Source organism: Empidonax traillii, unplaced genomic scaffold (genome assembly GCF_003031625.1).
Source record: "Empidonax traillii isolate 1590-97213 ecotype Southwest subspecies unplaced genomic scaffold, ASM303162v1 scaffold401:size1000279, whole genome shotgun sequence".
Taxonomy (NCBI): domain Eukaryota; kingdom Metazoa; phylum Chordata; class Aves; order Passeriformes; family Tyrannidae; genus Empidonax; species Empidonax traillii.
The window spans coordinates 962,588-972,285 of record NW_020955594.1 but is presented as its reverse complement, the minus strand read 5'-3'; positions in this window follow the sequence as shown (position 1 = coordinate 972,285).

Below are 9,698 nucleotides of genomic sequence, written 5' to 3'. Positions count from 1 at the left end.
TGACTACACAATAGGTCGGGAGATGATTAGGAGTGCTAAACTGTCTTTGTAATGAGCTCGGAGGGAATTTATGTTCCTGCAGATAATGCTTTTTGTGTTAGCTGAAAGATTTGTCAACATACTGGAGCTTGAAAACAAGCATTAAGGAGATTTCATCCTGTCACTGTCATAATAAAAAAACTGGCAGTTATTGTTGAATTTTTTTCCTCTTGTATTTTTTGGCTATTTTATTAGAGGTCCTTTTGGATCTATTTATCTTAGTAAGCCAAGAATAGAAGCTGGAAGCTTTTACATACTTCAGTAATAAAAATATATACTTTGCAGATGAAATTTTGAACTCTGTGAACATTGAAGTTATTTGCTTAGGAGTAGAATTTTGTTGGTAAGAAAGTATTACAAGAACTCATTTTAACAAAATCTATGTAAGGAATAGTTGTACTGTGGGTCTGTAGAAATGAGTCTGGTAAAAGCTTTGCAAAAACTTGAACAAAAACAAAGCTAAATCAATGCATCTTTGAATTAGTAACAGATATTTATATATGGTGGGAATAACCTGTAACACTGAGTTTTGGATTGCATCTCAAACTTAGTATGGTTATACATATGCTAGAAGTAAAAAGAAAAACATACTTAAAGCAGGGTTTATATGTATGTTTTACCTCTGGAAGTCTAAGGTTTGTGTCTCTTAAAATAACATGCTAATGAGCAATCAACTCAGCAACTTCCTCTTTGCTTGCAGAATCTTTGGGTTTCAGTTTTACAGAACACAGTTAAGGGTGTAAAGCAAAATTATTTGACTTTGAAGTAATGACCATTAGCACAGTTGAGGTGCTTGGACAATCTAGACCGTCTGTTCCCAGACAAACTGGTGAGGTGGGAGTGGCAGAATGTTACCATTCTGCTCAACAGCCTCTGCCAAATTTAGCATGGGTTTGGAAGGTTAGAGCTAGAAATGCATGGCAAAGAGGGGGTTGGCGGTCCAGGACAGGGTCAGCATTTCAACAACTGCACGCTCTCTGAGGGAACAGGGACATAAGGGCTGTACTAAGAGGACAAGATGAAGGCTCTGCATGTATGAGTATGAAGCAGTTGAAGGACAGAAATTCATAATTTGTACAGGGTGTTCTCAGGTCCTGGGCATCCTATGCCACCAAAGCAGCATCCCATATACTTTGTGACATCTCGGTGGAAAGCCATCTTAAAAAATACCTCTACAAGAGCAGACCTGTGAGCCAATGGAGTCTCCTTTCCCAGCCCAAGCAAAACACTGTCAGGGAAGATTCCAGTCTGATTCACATCAATATGTATGAATGCTTTTGGGAGATGAAAAATGCTTTTGTGAGACCTCTTTGTGAGAGGCCAATAGAAAACCTTTTGTCAGGATTGTGGAGTGCCATGTTTTATCCTAGAGCTGACAGGAACTCAGTCTAAGTGCTCCCCACAAACCCCCCAAGCTCCATTGAGCATAAATGTTATTTTCATTATAGTTTTTGGTGCGAAACACGGGGGGCATTATTCACCTTCTTTTGTGTCTCTGTATGAGTGAAGTATTTGCTTCCTGAAGTGGGAAGTCTGGATTCAGGGCTCTCCTCAAGTGTTTCAGCTCTAAATTCTGCGTCACACACATTTGGGGAGAATGTCCCAGCCATCATGCTGTGGTTTACTGTGGTTTACCCCAGGTAAACACCCTTCATGCCATCTGTTGTAGTAGACTGTAACTTCACATACACAACTAATGATTTTTAATGTTGGCTGAAATGCGCCATTAAAATTGTATTCCTGTGTCATTAGCAGTAAGCAGCGAGTAGAATCACACAGAAGTAGATTTGGTAATTTTTGTCTTTCAAGTTGCCACGTGCTAAAGGTATGAAGTTGGAGCCCCTCTGCACTTAAAAAGGTTGTAATCTGTCACCCACGTTCATGTATTGCGTCTACTACCCTATTGCTTCAGAGTGCTAGGGCTCTAAAAAGTCTATGTCTCAGGGCCTTCTGACCGTGCCTTTTTTCAATCCTTCAGTAAATAAGTAAATTGACTTTGTTAATTAAGCATAAGGCCAAATCATAGTACTTAATAAAGGTGAGTGCACTGCCAAAGAGGTCCTAGAAGTAGGTGTTAAATAGAAAGCACATCATTTATATATATATCATCAAGAACCGAAAATAACATGTTCATTTTTTCCATGTCCTTATTAACAAAATAACGGGTAAAGGAGCTTTAGGGAATAGAAGTCCAAAACCATATGAGCCAGGCTAGGCTCAGATTGTAGACAGCCACCCTGTGTTCACTGCCTTACTCACAAAAACTGACCCAGGTAGGTTTTACCTCTGTTTTGTTTTTTTTGTTGTTTTTTGGGTTTTTTTTTACCTATCTGGGTTTTTACCCAGATAGGTAAGCACACAGGCAGTACCTGTTTGACTGTGCCATCATGAGAGCAGCAGTGTCAAGTTAGGTGTTTGCTATGAGAAATCACAATAAAATGTAGCAGATCAGTTCCCCCGTTGCCTTCCCCATAAACAAGTGAAAAAAGAGCCAAATGAGAGGATATTTCTGCTACAAATTAAGCCTAGCATTGTTGTAAAAAACCTTTGCACCCAGTGTATGAGAAACTAGTCAAGCTTCATGTATTTGTTAACTTTTCATTTGTTAAAAAAAAAATTAGTGTGACAGTAAAGCATCGAGTATTTATTGGTTGCCCTGGATGAATTGTTTACATGAATAAAGACTTGGGTTTTATGTTGGCAGTAACTGAACTGTTGGAAGCAGTCACCTGTTGTTCCTCGGTTCCCCAGCAGATGCCGTCTGTGCTGCACTCAGCACATGGGCTGCTGCATCCACGGGACAGGGCCCGGAGAAACAGCAGGAAAATAAGTTTTGGATTGAAAGAGATGTTCTGAAGGCTTTAAGAAAGGAGCAAGCTGAGGACGGGGCAGTAAGTCCAGTTGGCAGTGCAGAAGTGGAAAACAGCGTGATCAGGAATTTGGATAGGAGGAGGCGGCACAGGAGAAGTACTTTAGAATGAACATGAGTAGAGTGAGAAAACAGGGAAGAAGGTACAATAGGCCGGGTGGGATAATGCTGAATCATGGAGATACTCCGAAATAATTTTAACTTACTATTAAAAGTAGAAAACATAAAGTTCAATTACTCTAAAAAAGAAAAACTTCGTTGCTGTGGTTAGAAATCAGAACATGAAGGTAGAGAGGCTGCAGTTCTGTGATTCAGTAGTAATCCATGCTCCTAATGCTGCACACTTATGATATATCTAAAAAGTTATCAGTTACACTTGTATGGTGCTTAATAGAAGTGCCTCACTTAAATAAAAAAAGCAAAATGTTTTTTGTGTGATAATGGCCTTATATACTATGCTGAAGTCTGCTGTCTGAGGTTAACTTTGTGACATTTCCTAGTAATCAGATCTGATTCAGAAGAATTTCACTTATGATTCTGAGAAATCAAATCAGAAATGAAACACAGGGATAGATCCAGGCCAGATGTTCATGCCCTGGTAACAGTTTAAGCAACACAAAAGCAAAATTAATTACCCATCTTTTAACCATGAAATCAGTGTTTGAGGGCTAATAACACCAAAGATTTAAACTGAAGAGACCTCTCGGGGTCATCCAGTTTGATCCTCTGCTGAAAGCAGGATAAAATTTGTGGGTACATCAAGTTACTCAGAGTCTTGTCTAGCCCAGTCATTATCACCAACCTGCTTATTCCAACAACGTATGTAATTTAGTTCTTTTTATCTCATTGCCTACTCTGATTTTCATGTCACACATCACTGAAAAGGTACCCACCAGGTGCTATTTCTCCCTCTACCTGAGATCATTTCTCCATAGTGTCTTCTCTACTTAAGTCCAAAGCCCCCGGTACAGAGATGTAGCTGGATTCTGGGACTTGAACCAAAGCAGCTTATCTCCCAGAGGTTTTATGATTAATTGACAATCTAATTGTATTATACTAAGGTGCAGCAGTTTATCCCTTACAGACTTCAGAGAATCTACGTGGGAAACCATATTCAAAAATGTATTTATGACTTCTATCATCATCTAGATTTGCTAGGCAGCAGAGACTTCATACAGGCAAGAACTGCAGTTCAAGGTTTTTCTGCTGCTTAATCCATAAACTCTGACTAAAGCATTTCCCATGGTTAGGGAATTCATTAGATCTCATTTGCCCATGTGAAATTTCTCTTGCCTTTTAGAGGTTGAGGCTCAGCAGAGGTTCAGCATTAACAGACAAAACTTGTTTTGCTAGTTTTTCAGAACTTTTAGGAACTTAATATTAGATCTTCATCCCTCTGCCAAGTTTGGCTGTGGTTCCAGGAGAAGAGACTGCTCTGTCTCTCTCTCACACACACAGACCGCCTACACGGAAAACACATCCACACATGACTCACTCTGAAGAGTCTTTCCAAGAGTACCTTAACTAGCACTTCAGTGTGGTCTGCACCCATTTCTATGACACTAGTAAACTTCAGAGCAGGCAGAAAAATCCATGTTCAGCATTTGGAGCATTTCCTACTGGTGTGTTTTGGTGGGGTGACTGTTTGGCGTGTTGATATTTTGGCACTAATCTTTACCTCATTTCAAATTCTGGACCCAAAAATTACACATTCTGACAGCTAAGTTTTAGGTACTGGCATCATTTTCTTAGATTGTGTAGAAATTTGACTCAATGGAGGCTATTGAGGCTTGTCTTGTCTCAGCTGGATACAGATATTCATCAAAAAAATATGGAAAAAAGTCAACATCATAGCTTAAATTTCCAGCTGAAACAAGCTGGGAGGCATTTTTAATGAATAAATTTGGTAGTGTATTTAGGAGAGAAATCAGGAATAATCAGTAAGAACAAAATCAGTAAACAGTTCATCAGTTCTTAGAAAACATTTTAATGACCTTCCAGAGTAGGAAGCCAGAACATTGTGGGCAGAATACAAACAGCATCTCTCTCATTCCATGAATTCAGTGCACTTTTTTTGCTTTAAAACTCTCTGTATGATAGGCATTCAGAAGCTTTTCAGCTGTGTTTGTGGAATTTCTTCTATTTCATTGCTTCTTTCTTTTTTTAATTTTTTTTAATATGTTGGGGAAATTACAAAGAATATTCCTCTACAAATTTCTTAATTATACCAAACAGACAGACTCTTAGCCCCCTCTAATTGAATCATAATGCATGGAGAGTATCAATATAAGTTGTTTAGAATCCTTTTTATGTAATACTTTCTTCCTGTCTAAAAGCATAAGGAATCAGCATAGTTTAGGGTACTGCAGACTGTGACTGCAAAGCAGAAACATCTGACATCTAATTCCAGTCTTATGCTGAACGTAATGGGACATTGTCTAAATTCCTTGGTCATTCTGTTCCTCAGCTAACATCCTATGTGAGATGAGTGTAATAGCAACTTCACAGTGATATATTGAGGCTTAGTTTGCAGTGCAGTTATACAAATGGCCTTACTAGTCTTTTCTGAAATAATTTTTATCTTCATTTTGACATTCCCATATGAAACTGCCAAGCAGAATCTGGGCTTTATATTTATCAAGCCTGTAATTGTTCCATGAAGTTTAAGAAATCTGGCAGTGATCTGGAAAACTTAGGAGGTAATAAAAGGTTACCAGGAGGAATGCAGAGCTGCCTTGTATGGTAGTGGAGAGTAGAACCAGTACATATTTTGATAATACAGCACAGCTCTTGTCTTTGGGGTGGGCCTTGGTTGTGTAGCTCTGCCTGCATCTGAAATGCATGTCAGTGTAAACATTCTTCTAATAACACAGAGGTTCTCTTAAACATTTGTAAATAGTTAAGCAATTTTGAGAAACGGGGTGGAGCCTGGAGATGGCTAAAGAAAGAAACATTATTCTAGTGCTTCTTGAACTCACTGTCCCAAGCCCAGTTCTGATCCTAATGTAAACCGCTGCCACTTGCCTTCGGGCGCAGTTGTACAACGTGCATCTGACCAGACTTGGAAAGCACACAGTGTTCCAGAGAGGGATGGGTCTGTGCTGCATCCAAACCTGACCCAAATGTTATATCCTAAGCTGAGGATTTGTTTCTACAAAGCAAGAAAAGGTGCATTATTGAGTATTCTGTAGGTGATTTGGAGGAAATACAACTTTTTTTTCTAGAAACTAGTTATAGTGAAAAATGTAGAGGGAAAAAGAAAATTGTAGGATCGAAGTCAGTAATATTTTTGCCAGCTTTGATTATGTACAAAAACAATTTTGTAGTATAAAATGTGAATTCTATAGAGGATAGGAAAGTCTTAGTTTCAAGCAAGCTTAGGTTAGTTAACCAGTTCATTAATTAATTAGTTTCATTAGGATTACAGTAATGCAATTTTGGGCAAAGATAACAATGCCACACTTACTTCCAGCAATAGTTACAAAATTAGTGGTGCTCATGCAGGACCAGAACTCCTCCTCATTTTGAGGCTGATTTTTCTTCTTTTCCCTGTTAACCGCTCATTCCAAGCCACTACCTTTTCTAATTCTGTGCTCCCATTTTTTAAATGAACATGGCAGGAAAATGTTTCTGGGATCTTGTGGAGCCAGTTAATAACTTTAAAGTAATTTAAAGATGAAAGGTGATAAATATTTACTCCAGGTGACTGCCTGTGTTTTCAGCATTCCTGTTTAACTAAACTCAGTATAGAAGTTTTCTTGGCCAGAAATACCTGGCCATTACACATAGGCCTTGAGGCCATTGTATGCTGCCTCTCAGCTCCTCTGCTCTCAATCTTGGCTCAAGGTGCAGTATCTTGTATTTCAGAAATAACTTTTACTGCTTAGTTCAGCCAATTGAACTTGTGTACTGAGTTAACTTCAGCTATTTATTTACTTACCAGAAGACAAGATTTTAAATAAATAAAAAATGAAATAAAATCAAATTTTAACACTCTTTAATCCAAAAGATTGCCTGATTCTAAGTATTGTTTGCTACAACAGCACTATTAGTACTGTTCTCAATAGTGGAGGAAAAAGTTACATCTTTTAAATTGATGAGAACAGGTTCCTACTGGCAGAAGTCTGTGGGAAGGGAATAGGATGTGGAATTTTAGACTCCCACCTCAAATGAGCCTGCCAGCATTCATCATTCGTGGTGGTAGACAGGTCTCAGTCCCATTACCAGAGGTAATAGGAAGACAGAGCTCTTTGGGAGGGGTCTCTAGGGACTCCTGAAACAGGACAGGAATTAGAAGCCTCTGAGGAATGTCAAAGTCCCACCCAATTAGCTGGCCCTTATCCTTCACTTTACATTCGTAGGGATAGGGCGGACATCCACAAATGAAAGAACAGTTGATCTGAATCATTTAGTCTAGCAAATTATTTTCACAGGATTCTCCACTTCACATGAAGTGGACAAGAAACATGAAGATATAATTTTTGTTCAAGCACAGTTCTCTTACACTAAGCCAGTGCCATCACCTCTTCTATTGCCAAAGTGAATAATTGCTAATAGACCCTTGCAAGAAAACTGGAGAGGTACAGAAGTGAGACTGGCCAGCTGGATGCAGGTACCAGTCTGCAGCCAATTCAACTGTCCAATAGAATCACAGAATCATCAAGGTCCTCTTTGACATGTCCTTTATTACATTTTTGCTACCAGTACCATACCTGAGATGGTGGAAGGGTCCTGCAGATAACTGCAGCAAGTCTCCTTTACTCCCACTCTTTCATTCAGAATGGTGGAGGTGGCTCTTCGTGAGACATCTGTTTGATTTCAGGTCTCAGCTCTCAAACTGGCAAGTCTGAGAGTTATCAGAAGTACTGATATCCACACTTTTTACCTTAATAAGCATGTAAGGATAAGGTAACTTCTTTAAAATAATAGACAGTGCTTCACAACAAAATGAAGATTGAAGTAGTAACTTCTCTTCCCCTTTGGGTAAGTTTAGAAATTGGTCCATCCCTCATGAAAATTCTTTTTTGCTGGAGCACATCTCTAGGACATTGACCAGTCAACATCTGCCAGCTCAAGCAGATATTTCACTACCCACCATGGATGGGAGAGTGAATATTTAGGCCACTGTCTTAGACAAGACTTTTCTCAGAATGAAGCTATTTGCAGTTGAACCTCACAAAAAATGTGAGTCATCTTGGTTGAGCAGCACTGACAAGCACCTATTGTGCAACTAGAGTCAGAGAAGCAAATGCAAAGTCCTGTTTTATGTAAGCTGCAAATAAGACAGTCTTCAAAATCTGAAATGTTTTATTTCCTTTGTTTTGACTAGATTTGTAGTAAGTCAAACAGTATAAGGAAAGTCAGAGCAGAGCTGCTATAGCAAATCTCCTGTTTGGCCTAAAACAACAGTAATGTAGGCAAGAGAAGTATTTTACTCTTTCATGTAATTTTGGAAACTAAACTAGGTGGTTAGGTGAGTCAAAATTTAATTTTCTGAATATTTGTCACAAAATCAACGTGTTTGTTTTTGCAGGATGATAACCTGCTATACTCATCCTGTTCGAAGTCAACATATAATATTGTTTAGACACTTCTATTTTATCTTTGTGATATGTGCACCAATAGAGTTTAGCCTCCCATACTTGAACTGCAACGTGGTTTATGCAGGTCACTTAGGTAGATTGCTGTGAAATAGTACTGTAAAATATGGTAAATATTGTGTAAAAAACATTTTTGTGTTGCTTCAACACAGGACATGAGTGATAGCAGGGTTTGCTTGCCAATTTACAGGGAAGTTAAATGGGCTAAAAAAGGTGCTCTGTGTTCTTGCAGTACCTTATTTTTCCATGTGTACTTTATACCTTGCCAGGAAACAACCAGGCATTAATGTTGCAATTAAATAGCGAAATGGGTAACATTGGAGATTGCAGGAGATAATGCTGATGTTCCCATTGGCTCTTTGAGTGTGTCTTCCAATTTTCCTTTAAAGGAAATCTGGATTCCTAAAGATGCATTTTCTTAGTTGAATCTAAGGTAGGTGCCTAAACTAAGCTTAGTATATCACTAAGTAAATTTAATAATTGTATGTTAAATCTATTCCCACTTCGGTGTCTGTGCTTTTCCTTTTTCCTGACTGTTTAGGATCATGAAAAAAAATAACTTTCAGATGCACAGTATTCAGATGTGAGATCTGCAAGCTCTTTTTTCTACACCTTCACTTCCCTTTGGTAAAGTCCAATTCATGGACAAGTGATTAACAAATCCTTTCAAATTTGGCTCTCACATTTTGAAGCTGTAACTGCACATTAGAGCAGTGGCATTGATAGAAATTTCAAGTGCTAAACACCACTAGAGATACAGTATTTAACCCTGCAAACTAATGAGCACCCTTAACCTGATCCAGCAATACACTTAGAAAGAATTATGGCACTTGTCTTACATTTAAGTATAGCATTGCTATTAAATGCTTTGCTGCATTAGATGAAAATGCATAATGGCAAGATGAGGTTCATGCCACCTAATTTTAGCCATTTAAAAGTAAGATGTCAAACTGCTGCTAATCATCAAAGCTCAGCCTGTTACTAAAGAGAGGAGGTAAAAGCATCTCCAGAGGGTGATTCTATTTTAGACATTTATTTCTGGTCACAGCCATCACTGCTGCATGAAAAGAAAGTCCTGCTTATCAAACCTGATGTCCTTTTATGAAAAGGTAACCCACCTAGTTGATCAACAGAAGCCATTTGATGTGATCTTTTGGATTTCAGTAAAGCTTTTGATACTTTCTCTCAGC